The sequence below is a fragment of the Echeneis naucrates genome, chromosome 14, assembly GCF_900963305.1.
Source record: "Echeneis naucrates chromosome 14, fEcheNa1.1, whole genome shotgun sequence".
Taxonomy (NCBI): domain Eukaryota; kingdom Metazoa; phylum Chordata; class Actinopteri; order Carangiformes; family Echeneidae; genus Echeneis; species Echeneis naucrates.
This window is the reverse complement of record NC_042524.1, coordinates 22,054,449-22,072,315: the sequence shown is the minus strand read 5'-3', so window position 1 is coordinate 22,072,315 and position 17,867 is coordinate 22,054,449. Positions and strand designations below refer to the sequence as shown.

Sequence of the window (17,867 nt, the reverse complement as noted above, 5' to 3'; positions counted from 1 at the left end):
CAAATATGAGTGAGACAAGTCTCCACAGACTTGGTATTGAAAGAAATCGTGTCCCTGCTTCTGAAGGAGGAGAAGGGTGGAGAGAAATCTGGACCAACAGAGGCAGAAAAAGAGGTGGAGAAGACAGTCAAACCTCAGAAAAAGACCAAGATTTCTGAGGACATCACAGTAGAACTTATTGTCAACGACATCTCAGATCCCACTACTGATGATATCACTTCCTCTCAAAAGAAGTAAAGCAGTGATTTTTCATGTTTTGCTTTTTTTATTTTGTCTTTTTTCTTTCTCTTCAGTTATTTTGGCAAAAATGTATCTTTGTGTATTCTCAGGTTGCAGGATTTGACAGACAGAGACCTGGCCAAACAGGAGAGGGAGAAGACACTTAACAGTCTGGAAGCTTTTATCTTTGAGACGCAGGTGAGCAGTAGAAGCTTTCTGAGGTGCTCCTTTTTGTAAGACAACATCATTGCTGGATATCAAATCATGAATATGTAGGTGCAACCAGTTAAAGAGCAAAGAGAAGGTAAAACAGTGATATGGCACCAAGTCATCAGTGTCTGCTCTCAAAAACACACAATCTTGTACCTTTCAATAATTTTTCTCCAGGACAAGCTGTACCAGGACGATTACCAGCTGGTGGTGTCAGAGGAGGAGAAAGAGCAGATCTCTGCAAAGCTGTCAGAGGCATCGGAGTGGATGGATGAAGATGGGTACACAGCCACTACCAAGCAGCTGAGAGAGAGGCTATCCCAGCTGAAGAGCCTCTGCAAGGATATGTTTTTCAGGGTAGAGGAGCGACGTAAATGGCCAGACCGTCTGGCTGCACTGGACAGCATGCTCAATACATCCAGCTTCTTTCTGAGGTGGGTGTGATGAAGCAGGAGGTGGGGAGGACTGGTGGGTCAGCTCTTTGTGTTAGATTATGTTCATATTATGCTATAAGACATTGTGTTGAACATGTTTCACATTGGATGCTGTGGCCTGAGCCACTGCATTAATTCAAGTTGTTCTTGCTCTATCTTTAAAACTGCAGGCAGATTAAGGAGATGTCATTATGGTTTTTGTTTTACAGGAGTGCCAAACTGATTCCTGAGGATGACCAGATCTTTACTGAGGTTGAGCTGAATATGTTGGAAAAGGTTATCAATGAAACAACGGTAAAGAGAAGCACTGAGGCAATCACATTAAAAATTATCCTTGCATCATCTTGCACCTCAGTAACTTATAGAAAATAAAAATGAAAACACAAGCAGCTCTTCCTGTGACAGATCCTGACATTCAGTTTCTTGTTAAGATCAAAAATGTTAGCTGTTCAGCACCTGCCTTTAGACTAGAAGAGTCCAAATCCGGTCCTGGAGGGCCACTGTCCTGCATGTTTTTGATGTTTCCTGGTCCAACACACCTGATTCAAATGATCAGCTCATCATTGAGCTCTGCTGAAGTCTGATCAGGAGTCACTCATAGCAATAACTGATTTTGGTACGTCAAATATCTGTCTGTTCCAGACGTGGAAGAATGAGACCATGGCAGAGCAGGAGAAACGCTCTCCCAAGAGCGACCAATCCTTCTGTCCAAAGATATCGAGGCCAAGCTGGCTCTGCTCGACCGAGAGGTCAACTACTTGCTCAACAAGGCCAAGTTTGCCAAGCCAAAAGCTAAACCCAAAACCAATAACAGCACTAGTTCAGATAAAAGCAGCAAGACCAAGAGCACCGATGAGGAGACAGTCATCCCTCCCACAGAGGAGAGCACAGACGCAAAGACTGGTAGGTCAAAGAGCACTACACACCTGCCTTTGCTCTTTACTCAATGAGAACAGATTCAGTTTAAAATAATATCACATTTCATTCAAATAAAGAAAAACCAGAAGAGGCGCAGCCAGGTGGCACCGTGCCCCCCGAGGAGGCTGTACTCAGAGACTCATCCAGCCAAACACATCCCACAGAAGAAACAGCAACCACAGGTTGGTCTACCACACCTAAGGCTGATGAAGCTTGAAAAGTTCAGTGGGTGGACAAAATAATTGATGTGGCCTAAGTAAAAGACTAACTCCTTATTGTCTCCTATGTACACATGTCCTTGTACTACTAGTGTCATGAGAACATAATATATTCCCTCGCCCTTTGGCTTCATCATAAGTCTTAACCTTCAAACTGGGATTTAACCTGTTTAATCCCTAATTTTTCCCTGCAAAGTTAATGCATGTATTTCACCTCCTTAGACCTCCTAACATATAGGCATAGGGCAGTCAGCATTAACGCATTGATTGCAATCAGTTAAAAGGCTGTGGTTAACTTGTTTTTTTTTTTTTTTTAATTGCGTTCATCGAGTTGTACTATTTATTCGCTATTTCCCCAAGTTAACATGATTTGAATTATTGTTTTCAACCCCTTTTCAGAAGCAATTCTTCATTATAATTAGCTTGTTTTACATGTCTGCCTCAATCAGAAAAGCATTTGTTTTACATTGACGGTCTTTGCCTTTTTAAGTGCCACACAACTCACTGTGTTGTTAAATTGGTAAATGTGGGAAATGTTGGGATATAACTCTGCAATGTACAGGAAGATTTTCTGTGCTAATGAAGGAGGTGATGTTACCACATAGATTCACTCCATCTCTGTCCTCACTTTCAGGACCAGCGGAGATGGCCCAAACTGAAAACCGCATAGAGGATGAATTATAACAACTGGAACTGGGGGAAAATCACTCTTATTTATTGACAGTGTAAACATATTCAAGTTCCTTCATGCTCTGTTTTTTTTTTTTTTTTTTTGTTCTTGTTGTACCCCATTTATTTAACTGCTGGAAAAGGATTGTACACCACACCTCCTGTCCCTTCCCTCTGTCTCCTGCACCATCATCTTCTCCATCTCTCAAGGACAAAGAACCAGTTTAATACAAATGAAGCAATGGCTGTGATAGACACATGGTCCAGACAAGATAACCCTCTTGCTTCCCACAAATGATTGACCTTGATGCAGAAGTAGGTGTACTCTGTGCATGGCCAAATTCAGAAAACTATAGACAAGGGTGAGTGCTGCCATACTCGTTGTTCATGAACTCTTGATTTCCAGCTTTGTCCTCTGCCCTGTATCATCACACTGTGTGCTGTTGGGTTGGTGAGACGTTAGTATTTGCCCAACCACTGCCCCCACTACCCCTTTTTAATGGTGTTTTACAGGAATGGAGTTTGGACACTCAAGTTCTCTGGAAGAATAGTTTTGTTTGGTTTTTTTTGTTTGTTTTTTTTTTTTTTTTCCCTTCTTTCTCCTAAACCTGGAAATGAACTATGCTTATGCATCTGTTTTTAGGCTGTTAGTAGAAAGGGGGAGGAAAATATCATACAGGTTATTTCTAACTGTATCTTAAGTGATGTTGGTTTGAATGGAAACATTCTTTAATCTGGTGAATCTGTAAATGTGGCCATTGATGTGGCAATGTGATGCGAAAATGGAAGTCGTGCTTTAATTTCTGTCACAGCAGAATCTTCTAAAAGAGATTCAGCTGATATATTCATGAGCAGAACAGCTGTTGCATCCCAAATAAACGTACCAGCTGATTGCCATTGAAGGTCTGTGACCTTCAAAGGTGTGTCACAAACATTTCCATGTTGTAGTTGTCTCCCATGAAGGACTTTGGACTGCAATAGCATTGAGTTTTATTTATCTAATTAGGGTTTGAACAGAGTCGTGATTTCCTCAGAACAGACAGACAGCTTGGGTCCATCATGTAGCCATTAGTGTAGGCGATTAGCTGCTCAATATCCCCTGTCAGACTGAGGAATGGATAGAAACATTTGCCTAATAGGGAACATTTCAAACGTTTCCATATGTGCTGACCATCAGTCGTCTACTCCAGCTGTACAAACCACAAAGACTCATGAATTTGTTTTTTTTTTTTGGTTTTTTTTGTGTGTGTTGTTTGTTTTTTTTTTTTCCCCCCTACTAATGCCAATATGATAATGGACAAGTGCTTGGATGTGACACAAAATGACTTCAAAATCTTGAGCTGCTAGACATAAAGGAGGTGGCGTGTTTCTGTCATTACCTTAGCACATCCTGTGGCGCAGATCCTCACTTGGCTGTTGCTCCATTTTCATACCAGGAGGGATTGTGGGCTCTGGGTTAGAAGTGTGGCTGAGATTTGTGCTTCTGTGTTTGCAGCTTTCTGGATTATTTGAAGATGGAAGTGAAAAAGGCAGAGTCAGGAATGGAACATGCAAATAATGTTTCTAAACTGTTAATAAAGATTTTGTTTTGTTTTTAATTTGTCATTTTGTTGGTATGCTAAAACAATTCACACATCCAAACTGCCAAGCACCCTTGTGTAAGATGAGCAAAAATGCAGTTGGCAGATATTCAGAAATTGCTGCTGTTTTTACCTTTGAACTTGTGTGTTTCTACTTCAGTTTCCCAGCTGTACACTGTTGGGGAAAAAAAGGGTACAGCTGAGATGCATTTATGTTCTCCAAGGTACAAATGTTGGTGCTTTACCCGCTAAGGTTCCTAGATGGTCTATACGATACTTACATGTACCTTTTCTTAGTTGAAAGGGTTAGGATTCCAAAAAGTTCCAAAATGATCAAAGGTCCATTTCTGTACCACTTTTTCAACAAATAAGGGTACAATACCAATGTCATTCTGCTATTAGAAATTCAGTTTTTGCATTTCAGTTTTTCACTCATACTGGGTTCAAAGGTGGAAAAAGTCTGAGTGCATCCTAAATAGCACAGCAGTAAAATTAGTGATGAAGTATAGAAACTACTGGAAGTCAACTACAATTAACGTACCAGTTTTTTTCAGGAGGCACTATTCTCAGTGCTGCTGTAATATGAGCAGTAACTTACATTTAACAGTTTTGTATGAAGGCCAAAACCAATAGGGAACAGTAGTATAGGCAGCAAAAGGCTTGTTTTTCAAAATTTTCTGGTTGGTAACACTGATGAACAACAAAGCTCAATGAAGAAATGCATTAACAAATGAAAGTGGGATCTGAATGACCACCGATCCTGTGACTTCGATACAGCCAGCGTTTGAGAGCGCATTGAGCAGACCACGCATGTGCAGCTGCTGCTTCTCTCACCTGTCACCACTTGGCATGCAAATCTGAAGATGGATCTTTCCAAGGCGGAGCTCCTTCTTTAACTGGAGTAGTCTGGAATAAGTTTGACAGAGGAAGAGGCTCAGAGATTCAGAGGTAAAGTGAAGTTGAACTGGAAAGTAAAATAAATTGTGCTTAACATGTTATTTTGAAACCTTTTCGAGGTCACGCAATATGGCTAAATGGCTAGCTGGCACTTACGGGCTTAGCTAAATGAAGTCAGCCATTTGTCTTATATATTAAAATATAACAGGATAATGCATGAAAAATTTGTGAAAAGTACAATTTCTTTTGATTTTTTTTTTTATCCACAAAATGTGTGTTATTGGCTGGAATGAAATAGTGTAACTTAGTTGATAGCTGGCTAAAAAATGCTTTGTCACTGCCAAGATAACTGTAACATCGATGCGGTGTCTTAAATGGCCATAAGGTACAATTCTGTACCTCTGAAGCCCCTGCAACTTTCACGGAGTGTCCCCTTGTGACTGTCTGGTCAGCAGCAGTTTTGTTCAAGTGCAGTTAACTGTTCCATCGTTTTGGACAAAACATGATCATTTTATGATTAATTTCTCTTTCAACCATGACTGCCATTATGTAACTGCTCTTTTAAAGTGATCATGATAGACAATCCTCCCCGGAGAGCCTTCACCTTATCATGGGGTCAGGTTTGTGTGCCCCTATGAACCTGGGGGCTGTGTAGTCTGGGGCCAACACTCAGGGCAAATAGGTCCCAGGTGAGGGGCCAGGCAAAGAGTGATTCAAAAGATCCCATGAAACAACGAGGGAAGAAAATAGTGACCCTTCCTGGAGGAAGCCCCGGGCTCCCTTCTGGAGCCAGGCCTGGAAGGAGGGCCCGTCAGCGAGCGCCTGGTGGTCGGGCACGTCACGGAGCCCGGCCAGGCATAGCCCAAAAAAGCAACATGGCGCTTTCTTTACCCCGTCTTCCCACCACCTGCGGGGAACCAATGGGGTTGGGTGCACTGCCAGTTAGGTGGCAGTGAAGGCGGGCGGCCTCGACAACCCAGACCTGGGCGACAGAGGCTGGCTCTGGGAACATGAAATGTCACCCCGCTGGGGGAAAAGGAGCCAGAGCGCTACCAGTTGGATCTGGTGGGGCTTATTTCTACGCACGGCCTTGGTTCTGGATCCTGGAGAGGGGTTGGACTTTATTCTTCTCTGGAGTTGCTCACGGGCAAACTCCCGGTGGACGAGAGGGTCGCCTCCCTACAACTCCCTAATATAATTTATGGTTACCTGTTAGCAATGCTCTTCTTTGTATTAGCATACCTGGCATCAGTCCCTGAAACGCAAATTTAAAGCAGAGCGCGTACCATTAATTCATGATTAGTGAGGTAAAAAGGTGTAAGGAGAAATATGGGCGGAAACAACCAAGAGACCCTTCTGAGGCTGTGGCAAGATGTTGCAGATCTGTATCAGAGGTTAGATGGCGTTTTCTGAGTGGCAATATTATTTGTCTTCTAATAAGATATTTATAGACATAAACTTAATAAAATAAAATAAAAAAAAAGATCAGTGAAACAAATATCCTTGACTTAAATATTTATTCAACCAAAATTATTGTCTAAAAATAGTTCAAGGAATATACTCTCTTTAAAGAATCTCTGAGATATGAAATCTGTGAATGAAGAAACTCTTCAAATAATTAAATTATTTAATAATTTCAAAAAGTGCTGTGATCAAGGTAATTGAATTTAATGAAAAACAGAAACTAAAGTAAGCACAAATATTCCCTTGGTCTACAGATTATAAATAGTCATGGTTAACCTGTGTCTTTTAAAACTTGGCATTTTGGTCTTATTTTCAGCATGCCAAGGTCTAGAAGTAGCACATTCAAAACAGTGTAATGCATTGATGCGTTCCAAACAAAAGTTGGCATGTTGACAAAATTAGGAGGGTTAGGGTTAGGGTTAGAGGATGCATCCTCTATTGAGAATCATGTGCATGATCTGCGTATGCAGTATAAAAAGATGCAACCAGACGCAAACATGGTTAAACCTTTGTATGGTGGCAGAAAGAGATCCTAGATGGCATGACAGTTGAGGATGTACTGAAGAAATTTCAGGCGTAAGTGATATATGAATTGTAGTACATCCAATCAATTCTTAATGCACGTCTGAAGTAAACAAACCAAGCCAAGAAAGATTTTTTAATAAAATAAAAGCGTTCTTAAATCTTAAAGTGAACTGGTAAAATAAATAAGTAATCTACTGCATATCTGCTCTTTCGGTTGTGTGATGAGGTTGACAGAATCCATCTATATGCTGTTAATTTGTGCCATCGTTAGAAAGAGGGCTAGCGCCAAAGGTTGTCCAGCTGGTGGAAGGAAAATCCCCACTGGCCAAAATTTACTCTGAAGCAAGGAAGGAAATGGTGGCTGAGGATTTACCAGGTATTTTCTTTTATCTTTTTTTAATTAATAGATAGTATGGTAAATTTTTGTTGCTAGTCTTTTTTTTCTCACCACCATGAATTAATGGATAAGTCAATATGCTGTTTTAAGTAATCTCTGCAACCATAGAGATGATGAAGATGAAATGAACAAGAGTGTGAAACATGCAGATTAAATAATATCTTCATTAAAAATTATACGTACAGGTTTGGAACTTAAGTTAATGTCCTTGTGAAATTTTACTTTATCTCAGATGAAATGGTTGTTTGTAGAGCTGGGGTCTGTTTCACAAAGCAGGTTCAACAAACTTTGAGTCTAACCCTGAACTCTGAGTTTTGAAAGTTTTTGGTTCCAGAACAACAGATTTGAGTTAGTTTTATCAACTCGGAGTAGCTTGAATAGTAAGCTATTAATTTATTTCATATAGGTACAATTCCGTGGGGGAGAGGCGCCCTTGGCAGCATCTTGAGATGAAATATAAAAATATTGTTCAAATAGATGAAACCTCAGCATAATCTCATGGGGTACCTTCTTTTGATGTTTCTATCTGCCTAGTGGAGCCCCCTCATGCCACAACGGAGTTTTTAACTGTAAGCAGGCAATACTCCAAAGATTGTGTTTAAGTATACTGAAAGATATCACTCATCTAATATGAAAAGCATGAGGAAACTGTGTCTACTGCCTTTTACAGAGGCGGATCCAGAAAGGCCTATAGAGGTAACAACTTGATATGTTACTAATAGTTCTCTTCCCATTCACATTCGTAATATTCTGGTGGACTATAGAGTGACATTTAGCCTACACTGAAGTATTAACACATTCTCATCCTTTTTAACAGGGCATAACTGGGAAGCAGCAGTAGGATCCCTCGACTTCCACTGCACAGATGGACACAGTGAGATGGATGTTGAGTAAACACCAGAGGTTCATTCTGTGGAATTCATGTGCAACTGTATCATTTAATGTCCTCCTTATGTATTCCCACTTATCAGTAAAAGAAATTTGTAAAATTCACCTGCTGAAAAAAAAAAAAAAATCCCCCCAAAAAAACGACAAAGAAATGCAAACCTTGGCCCGCCAGATTTGGAGGGCAGATCTAGAAATTTAAATGAAGTGGATGCAGTTATGGGTGCAAGTCCCCTCAATTTCTGAAAAACATGAATGAATTGCCCCCCCCCCCAATAAAAATACCTTCATATTTTCATATTCATCAATTAATCATGCATAAAGTAGTCCCACACACTGGGAGAAAAGGAAGATGGTGAGAAGAATTTGGGATCTGGGAGGTTCGGAGGGAGGCAAAAGATAAGAACTTGAGTAGACATTACATGCCCGAGACACTCAAAATTATGATTTACAAATATAACAGTTAAGTAAGCAGTGATACACACTGTTGGCTGTTTAGGACAAATAAAAAAGAAAGGTAAGCACAATAAATGATTCCCTGTGCGGTACTTTTTGAACACGACCAAGTATCGGAAAAAGTGGTAGAAGATGGAAGGATATTATCATAGAGACAGCCATGAAAATATTATCAAACAGCTTTATTAGAAATAGACATCCAAAGTCTTTCAAACATTTTGTGGAATTTAAAATTATATAAACCCCTCTGAGTGTCTACTGCAATATCTATTACTGGGCTTTTGTTCCAGAACCCATAACATCCCACAAATCCATGTCCCAACATCATGAGAGAACAAAATAAAATTAAAACAAAGCATGTACAAAGTTATGAGTGCAGGCACAGTGCTGTTGCTTTAGTCTGACTTGTTGGTAGGAGAAAATTATTTGACTATCACTGAAATGTATCAAGGTGTAAATATGAGAATCTTTCATTTGTCCTGATAAAGGATTAACCCTAACCCTAACCCTGATAAAGTGTACTTTGTCTATGATCAACCAGATAGCTTTGAAAGAAGAGTACTTTTCCAGAAAGCTGTGCAGAGCTTATTGACTGACCACCCTGCAGTACTGTAAACCAAATGAATGGATCAAATTAAGCACAATCCTTCCCATGCTGTCTCATGCTGTGTTGAGCCTCTGTTACTTCTGTGTGTACAGGATTGTGCTGCTGAAAAGGATTTTAGATTTGTACATGTGGTAAACAACAAAACCCAACAGAGTGAGGCCTATGACTCCAACAACGCCAGCCACCACAGAAACAGCCAGCATGGTGCTATTCGAATGTGTCTGTGGACCTGGCAGGACAGAAACAGGAAGATTAGATCATGACTGTACAACATATTAATGAACTATATTGTAACCAACTGTTCTCCTTTTCACCCATTTGGGAGAACCACAATGTCAAAATTCCTCATAGATCACAGACCACTATAAAGGAGCTCACCTCACAGGATCCCTCTTTACCCTTGTAAGGTGAGGTTTCATGTCACCACTACAAGGCCTAGTACTCCCTTGGGGCCTTAATAAATTCTGACTAAATTATCAAAAAAACTAAGTGTGCATACCTCCAGAAGCCAGCACATATCCTGTGAGAAGACAAAAGAAAGTTAGACTGATGTGACCCATTTGAAGCAGCATACTGTAAATGAGCTACTTTTGAAGCTGAGAAGCCCTTTCAGATCCTCACCATTATCTGTGCGGATGAAAATGGGGCCTGAACTGATGGTAGCCATGTCACTCACTATGGTGCCCTGGTTGTCACTCACACTGCGGCGCCTCCTCGAGCCGGTGCAGTTCTGCATGTGAGAGAGATTTTAAGTCTTTCTGGAAAACCAAACAGCCCGCTATGCATTCAAACCGTTACATATAGATCTGACCTGAATCAGGGTGGGGCAAAAGGAGTTCACACACAGTCGGGTGGCACAGTGCACATAGTAGGTGGAGAGAGTCTCATGTGCATTTTGGACAAAGCGGAAAGCCTCAAAAGAGAAGCGGGCTTCCTGCTGCTGCCCATTGACTCCCATCACTGTCTGACTGTCACGGTCGCACCTTGAAAGATTTTTATTTTATATCTATAAGTCTGACAAAAATTGCGACTTCTGACTAATGACCTTTTGGTTAACCTGACCCTTGACACTTTTAAGGTTCAGGCACTGAACATTGTGAACATTGTGTATACATTGGTGATGTAGCTGAAAGGTAAATTATACATTTTGCTGTATTTTAGCTGTAAAACCTAATTTCCTGTGGATTAAAAAATCAAACATTCTGCAACTGAACCATATTATTATGTTATATCTGTGTCAAAACAATTTTTGTTTTCCTCTATAACCACATCAAATTCTTTCACTCTCCATGTCTGCAATCAGATAACTCACCCAACAAAGAGGTTGTGAAATGTGGCGTTAATGTGAAGAGGCAAGGCTGTGGCATAACATCGATCCAGGAGCACATTGAATCTGCAAGGAGCAGGTAAAGCATGAATCAAAAAAGGTCTTAAATAGCTTCAGAAGACTGGATGAGTGATCCTAGCCCTTCAAACATCATGACTGTCCCCAGTGTTTCCCATTTTGTCTCCTGACCACCACTTATTAACAATGCATCTCTGTGGCTCTACAGCAAATAACCCAGGAGAAGTACAGTTTGCTGGATTGTTGAGAAAATCAAAAAACAGACAGCAAGAAAAAATCTTTAAATATTCACTTAATTTTAGTTAGTTTGATTTAAAACTACTATAGAAGTACTTGAACACCACATAACAAATCCGTGCAGACTTCACAAGTGCACCCTGGTTCCAGACAGTGTTGATTTGTACTAAGTTCCGTTAATATTACTTATTTTGACGGTGAAAATGTATTTTTTTCATACATGTGGAAATACTCTCCAGACAACAACACCTGCTGATGTTGTTTGTTTGTTTGTTTGTTATGATGTTGTCTGTGACAGGCTCTTAAAGGCTTTGTAACGGTTCGGTAACTTTGCTAGCTTAATGGTAGCGTGTGGCTAATAACAGTGTAACGGTTTCACCGGCTGTGAGTCTTTTGAATTTTATTTTTTTCAGTGTCTGTGTGATGAGCTGTGACCGAGCTGACAACAAAATTTGTTTACATATTTTACCAGTTAAAAAAAAAAAAAAAGTAGAAGTCTGACAGTGACTTTCCTGGCGGGTATTCCAGTTTGGAGGTTCAACAAACTGAGTTGACTTACGCTGAGATGGGAAACTCTTGAGTATCCGGTTCCAGAACAACTGATCTGAGTTGGTCAAATCAACTCTGAATATGTTCACCTTGAGTCGCGCGCGTGCACAACCACTATAAAAAGCCATCATCAACGAGTCACCATGACAACCGAGAGAAAGCAATCCACTTATTTCACCCCAATGGAGTTGGGGGTCTTAATTCAGGCCTATGGAGAGGATGAGCACGTTTCGCCGTAAATGTAACACCGCTGCAGCAGCAAAGGAGAAACAACATGAGAAAAAATTGCTACCCAAGTCAACACATAAGTTTGAAAGTACTCTTCCACTGATTTTACATTTAACCGTACAGTTTTAAATACAAATGGGAATAAAACCTGATTTTCATTTAGGTGCAGTTCATCTGGGGAGAAGTGTACTTGGAATCAGTTAAAAATGAAAGATAAAACTATTTAAAAAGGTAAGGCATATTTTGCTGGGCTAAGATTGTACCTCACTATGATTTTATTTATTTATTTTTTATTATATATTTTTTTATTGAATATTAGCTATTAAACAAAGTAAATATTAATCCAAAAAGTAATTTACACCCCTAACAAAATGTTGTTTTAACATCATCTCATTTAATACACCACTTAGTACATTTTAACAATAAGGCAGAGGCCCGAAAAACAGGTGGAGCCATCACCAACACCTTTGACAGAGGCTGAGGAGCTGGAACGACTGGTGGCTGGAGGGCATCAAATCAAATCAAATCAAATCAGATAGATAGATTTAACTATAAGCTCTGTCATACAGGAAAGTTTTAAGCCTGGTCTTGAAAATTACTAAAGAGTCCGCCCCCTGGACCAATACTGGAAGTTGGTTCCATAGAAGAGGAGCCTGATAACTGAACGATCTGCCTCCAGATTTACTCTTGGAGACTCTAGGAACGACAAGTAAACCTCCATCTAGAGAGCGGAGTGGCCTGCTAGGACAGTAAGGAACTATGAGCTCTCTGAGATATGATGGAGTTTGGCCATTAAGAGCTTTATATGTTAAAAGAAGGATTTTGATGTCTGCTGTATGAGTGCTGAGTAATATGAACTTCTAGCACTGCGGAGAGCTTTTTTATATGTTTTTAGGCTATCTTTCCAGGCTCTGTGAGACTCTTCTGGAACGCCAATTTCTTTCTAATTTCCTTGATGTCTGCTTTAAGGCACGGATTTGGTAATTATACCAGGGAGCCAGCCTCCTCAGATTGAATACTTTCTTTTTGAGAGGGATTCGAACACAGTGTGGCCACAGTGCTAGTCACAAGGTCATCAACCTGCGTATGGGAGAAATCCTCATTTGAATTTAGATATGGCATTGTTGGGAATGATGACCAAATGTTCTCTTTAAATTTAGCCACAGCAGCTTCAGATAAACATCTTCTATAGCTGAATTTATTCCTCAATGCTGTGGAGCCCATTAAAGTAAACTCAAATGTAATAAGGTAATGGTCAGTCAGGAGACAGTTTTGGGGAAGAATTGTTAGCTTGTCGATTTCAATGCCATATGTTAGAACAAGATCAAGGATATGATTGTTGAAGTGAATGGGTTAATTCACATGCTGGGAATCCTGTAGAACCAATCCTGTAGAATTCCTCTTTGATGTTTCTTACAAGTGAGAGTTACTTTTCTCACAGCTCTACACACTGTTGCCTTTCCATAGTGCTCTGCATCACTGATGTTGCAAAGAAAACTACCGTTTGCAAAAAAAAACCTTCGCACTGACGTAAAATTAGCTATGATGTGAGTGCATGTCCACAGCGTGCAAGGGTGGTGATGTATAGCCGGAGAATGTTATTGAGATAAATGATACCGTAGTGTTCGTACAGATACTCCTCTGGAAACGCCAGGACATCTAATCTCGGTCGGAAGATTCCTTCGCCAGGTAAAGCATTGCAAATAAACTGAACTTCGATATCAATCAGATTCGTTATGAATGGGCAATCCATGTCTAACAGCTTTCTTTATGTAGGAGGAGACAGGTAGAAACTCAAGGTTTCTTAACGAGGGCCTGCCAGTGAGCAGGTTATGTTCACATAGTCTGTTACCATGGTGATTGACTTGGAGTTTCAGATTCCCCTCTCTCTGGAACAGATAACTCAGATCATCTCAGGGTTAACATACTCAGAGTTTTCACATAACCTGCTTTCTGGAATACCCCTCTGGTCATCTGTGAGCCTACACAACGCATGAGAGTACCAAACCACTACACCATCAGGGTTGGGGCCAGGTGCAATGTTTGAATTCCATTCAAATATTGTGAGTGATCCTTTAAATGTAATATGTTATATGAGGTACACAGCAGACAGGTGTAAATGTAACGGCTTGGTGGTCTTCTCCAAATCATCTGAGTAACAAAAAGTGTTACAAATATCACAAAACCCTTTGAAGCCTGCATCCCAAGTGAACATAGACTTGAAAGAGAGCACTGTGTTATTGAGAAAACGAATACCTGTTGGTAAGATTGGATGCCTTCACTTCGACAAAGATCCTCGTCTTTAACGTTAAGCCTTCTGGGGGAATCTGTAGCATGGATGAGTAGCTTTTATCCTAAAAACAAAACAAAAGAGAGGAAAAGATGTTGTTTAGAATGATGCACGCTGTTGCTTTTCACAGAATTAGTGGAGGACGGTCATTCTGCTGAACCTTTTTATGGGCACAATCATTACATAAGCATTTCTGTACAATGGTATTGTTCAAAAAAGCAAGAGGAAGTGAAGAAATGAATGATAACGTTTAATAATTCCCTCTTCGTGTTTGTTAAACTATTATAAAATAAATTATGTAAAAATAACAAATGATTTGATGGTAATTTTACCACCTAAAATTATTATTAATTTATAATCACACATTATATGAGGAAATTCACTCCAAGGAGTTTCTTAATCTATCCAGAGAACAACCCCACAAAAGGTCACTTTGCACTGCCTTTGGACAGAGTAAGGCTGCACTCCCTCTTCCTTTCTTAATGCTAAGCTAGCTGTCAGCTGACTCTACGCTCATGCTCAGCTCCTCATCAGACTTCAACATATGAAGAAGCTTGTTCCCTACTATGTTTTGCTGATACCATCAGGTCTATACTGTCGACAAAGTCCAGTAGAAACATCATTCTAACAGAAATATCTACAGGGTTAAAAGTCTGCAAGCACAGTTTTCACTAATTATGTTAACTATGAATGTTCATGTCTAATGTTACAGTAAGCCATGACATTGTGACATTGAGCCAGGACTGTGAAACTGAAGCACATAATTTCCCACAGGACTATGTCTGAATATCTCCCATGAGATTAGCCTGCTGTATGTGTGCCATGTGGACCAATTGACAATGTTTTTCCTCTATATCCTCAACTTTTTGCTTTTCTGTTCCAGTGAAGACTGTGACAGAGCCCTGGATCCGCTAAAGATTAGAAGGTAGACCCTGATTCAGCCAACTTGTGCTTTCTGAGATTTTATTCAAACCTGGGCACAACTTTCTTTCTTCACGAGAGAAATTAGCACATACACACACCCATACATACAAATACACAAAACGTATGGTAAACTTGTAACTGTATTTTGACATTTAGCATTTTGAAACATTCTTTAAATAGCTTGAATAATGGAATAATTTCATTAGTGATTATATCCTGTATGACGTATTGTGTTTGCTTGTTGGACTTAATTGTGTCACCGTTATTATTATCATAGTTTAGTTGTGTGGTTTGCTGCCCTCCTTCATGTAAATTAAACTGAACTAAAAACAGGCAGAGTGAAAGGAGCTCTTTAAACACATCAAGTTTTTCTAACAGTGAGCAGGTCAGCTTTCTCATGAACCTCACAGAAAAAAGCTGAATGCTCAGTGTGCTGATGAAACTCCCATTATTGTCTTTGACTGCCAGACTGACCCCTGACCTGTTTGGACAAAAAAAAAAAAAAAAAAAAAAAAAGTTAAATCAACAGCTGTAATTCATAACAGGAGAAGTAATCAGGTCATTATTCATATGATACATGAGAGGACAACAAAGCAAAGTGAGATTCAAACCCTCTTGAAATTAGACATGAGTAATACACACCTGAAGACACTGGCTACTCCATGAGGCACATCTCAGTAAGGTAACATGATACTTATGTATTGTAAGTCTGAGGTTCAACTTCTCTTCACAGTTTTAATATAAAATAATTAATTACATTATTTAATCCTCAAAGCTCTGAGATGAATACTTCATATGATGTAAATTTTCGTTTTTAATGCTGTCACTGTTTTAATTATGAATCTACATGTTTGATTTTCATTACTTCCACCTGTCCAGGGTGTACCCTGCCCTTGCCCTGTGTGAGTTGGGATTGGTTCCAGCACACCCTGCAACCCAGAAATGGTGGTAAGAAGTGGTAGAAGATGAATGCGTGAATGAATGTTTGATTTTTGATGTCCAACCCTCATCAGTGATTTGCAGACAGATTGCTGAATGTACTTCAATTTTAACAATTTTCAGCTTTAACTTCAATGTCCCTGAAGGTAAAGCTATTGTGCATTAAACTAAAACTGACTAACACTGAACACAACATAAAAATATATTAGGAATACATCTGAAACCTTGTAATATCAATTATCTAAATTCATGGATAACAGGCTTATTATGACGGAATCACATTTAACAGTGAACAGGTTGGATGATGGCTAGGATGAGATACCTCAGTTCTTGGAGACAGATCAAGTCTCTTGTTTCTGGTTACACTAACTATTGAAAGTTTATCAAACTGATGGGGAATAGAAAAAGTAATGGGTGACGGAAGCTTACCAGACAGTATACCTGTAATTAATACAAGATAAAATAATCTGATTATACCAGCAATCAAAGCCTGAAAACACAGTGAATCTTGGGTAGCAAAGCAAGACCACAGTGCCATGGATTTTGAGACAGCAGCCTTTGGGGTTTAAAGGTTGCTGCCAGTGTGCACTTACACTGTCATCTGAGTATTGTTGACCAGATACTGCAGAGGGTAGTGGCAGGAGAACCTGTACATCACTTCCTGGTGATAGGTAATGGCCCCTGTGGTGGATTCCTCTGAACAGACCATACCTGAGATGTTGATGTACTGGACATGGGAAAAATCTGCAAACTGCCCAGTTCCCACCTCCTGAGTGACCTTTGAGGACAAAGAGTATAAGTTCGATGTTCTCATCATATCTGCAGGGTGTCTGTGGGTGTCGGTGACATACTGTCAGCTTGCTGGAGCAAGCAGTGATTGCCTCCTCTGTAATGGAAAAGCTGAATTTGACAATAGGGGGATCAGCCATCCAGTCAGGAGTTCCTTTACACTCCTGTTTGGAGTGCAGTGAGTTGAGTGCCAGCAGGGACTCGTTGTATCCATTGAAGTAGACAGGACACAGCAGGATCTTGAGGTCAACTGTTTGGGAGCCACAGATGACCTGGATGTCTGAGTTAGCTGCAGATCAAAGATAGGAAATTGATAATTCTGGAACTAGATGGGTCAAAAGAAGAGGTTTGTGGACTCAGTCTTATGCAGGGAAGTTAACTGCAACTTCCAAATTGCATTTCATAAAGGGATATCTGCATCTAACAGCTGATAGTAACAGTAGCTGACAAAAACATACAGCTATAGTTTTATATGGTTAAGACTTTTTTTTTTTTTTTTTTTCATGGAATGCATCTTGTGGACTTTCAATGTCCAGCTGCAATTATACTCCAGCAGTCAACAATAAGCTCCATCTTCAAACTCTGTCATCCACAAACCTGTAATGCACCTCCCCTTTAAGATAGATAAATACTCCTCAGAAAGCCAGTTTGCCTCTGTTCTGATGCTTATTAGGTTGCAGCACAAAGAAAAGCACGAAAGGAAGGGGGCGGGGGTAAAGTTAGAACAGCAGCTGGATGGAAAGAATGACCTACTGGTTTCACTGACCTGGATGTCTGAATGTGGGGTGCCCAATGCAGGCATTTAGAGCATGGGTGAGAAGGAGTGTGGCAAGTTGATATGTGAGAATGATCAACCACATTTTCTCAAACTTCTGGGGAAAGAAAACATGAAAGATATTGTACATGCACTTGATCTTCACCTAACTGGATCATATCAAAGGGCTCAAATAAAAAACAATGAGGTGTATCAAATTTATCAGCAAATAAATAAAATAAAACGAAAATACATTCAAAATCCTGCAATGCCAAGCGTATGAATGACCTTGTATTATAATACATTACATATATTTCCTTCCTTAGTCATGAG

The 17,867-nt window shown here is 39.9% G+C and overlaps 2 pseudogenes; one reads left to right on the top strand and one right to left on the bottom strand.

The window, feature by feature from the left end:
- Positions 1-3,135, top strand: part of LOC115054618 (hypoxia up-regulated protein 1-like) — a 6,665-nt pseudogene extending 3,530 nt beyond the window's left edge.
- Positions 3,136-9,553: 6,418 nt separating this feature from the next.
- On the bottom strand, positions 9,554-17,640 carry LOC115054628 (zona pellucida-like domain-containing protein 1; annotated as a pseudogene).
- Positions 17,641-17,867: the final 227 nt, after the last annotated feature.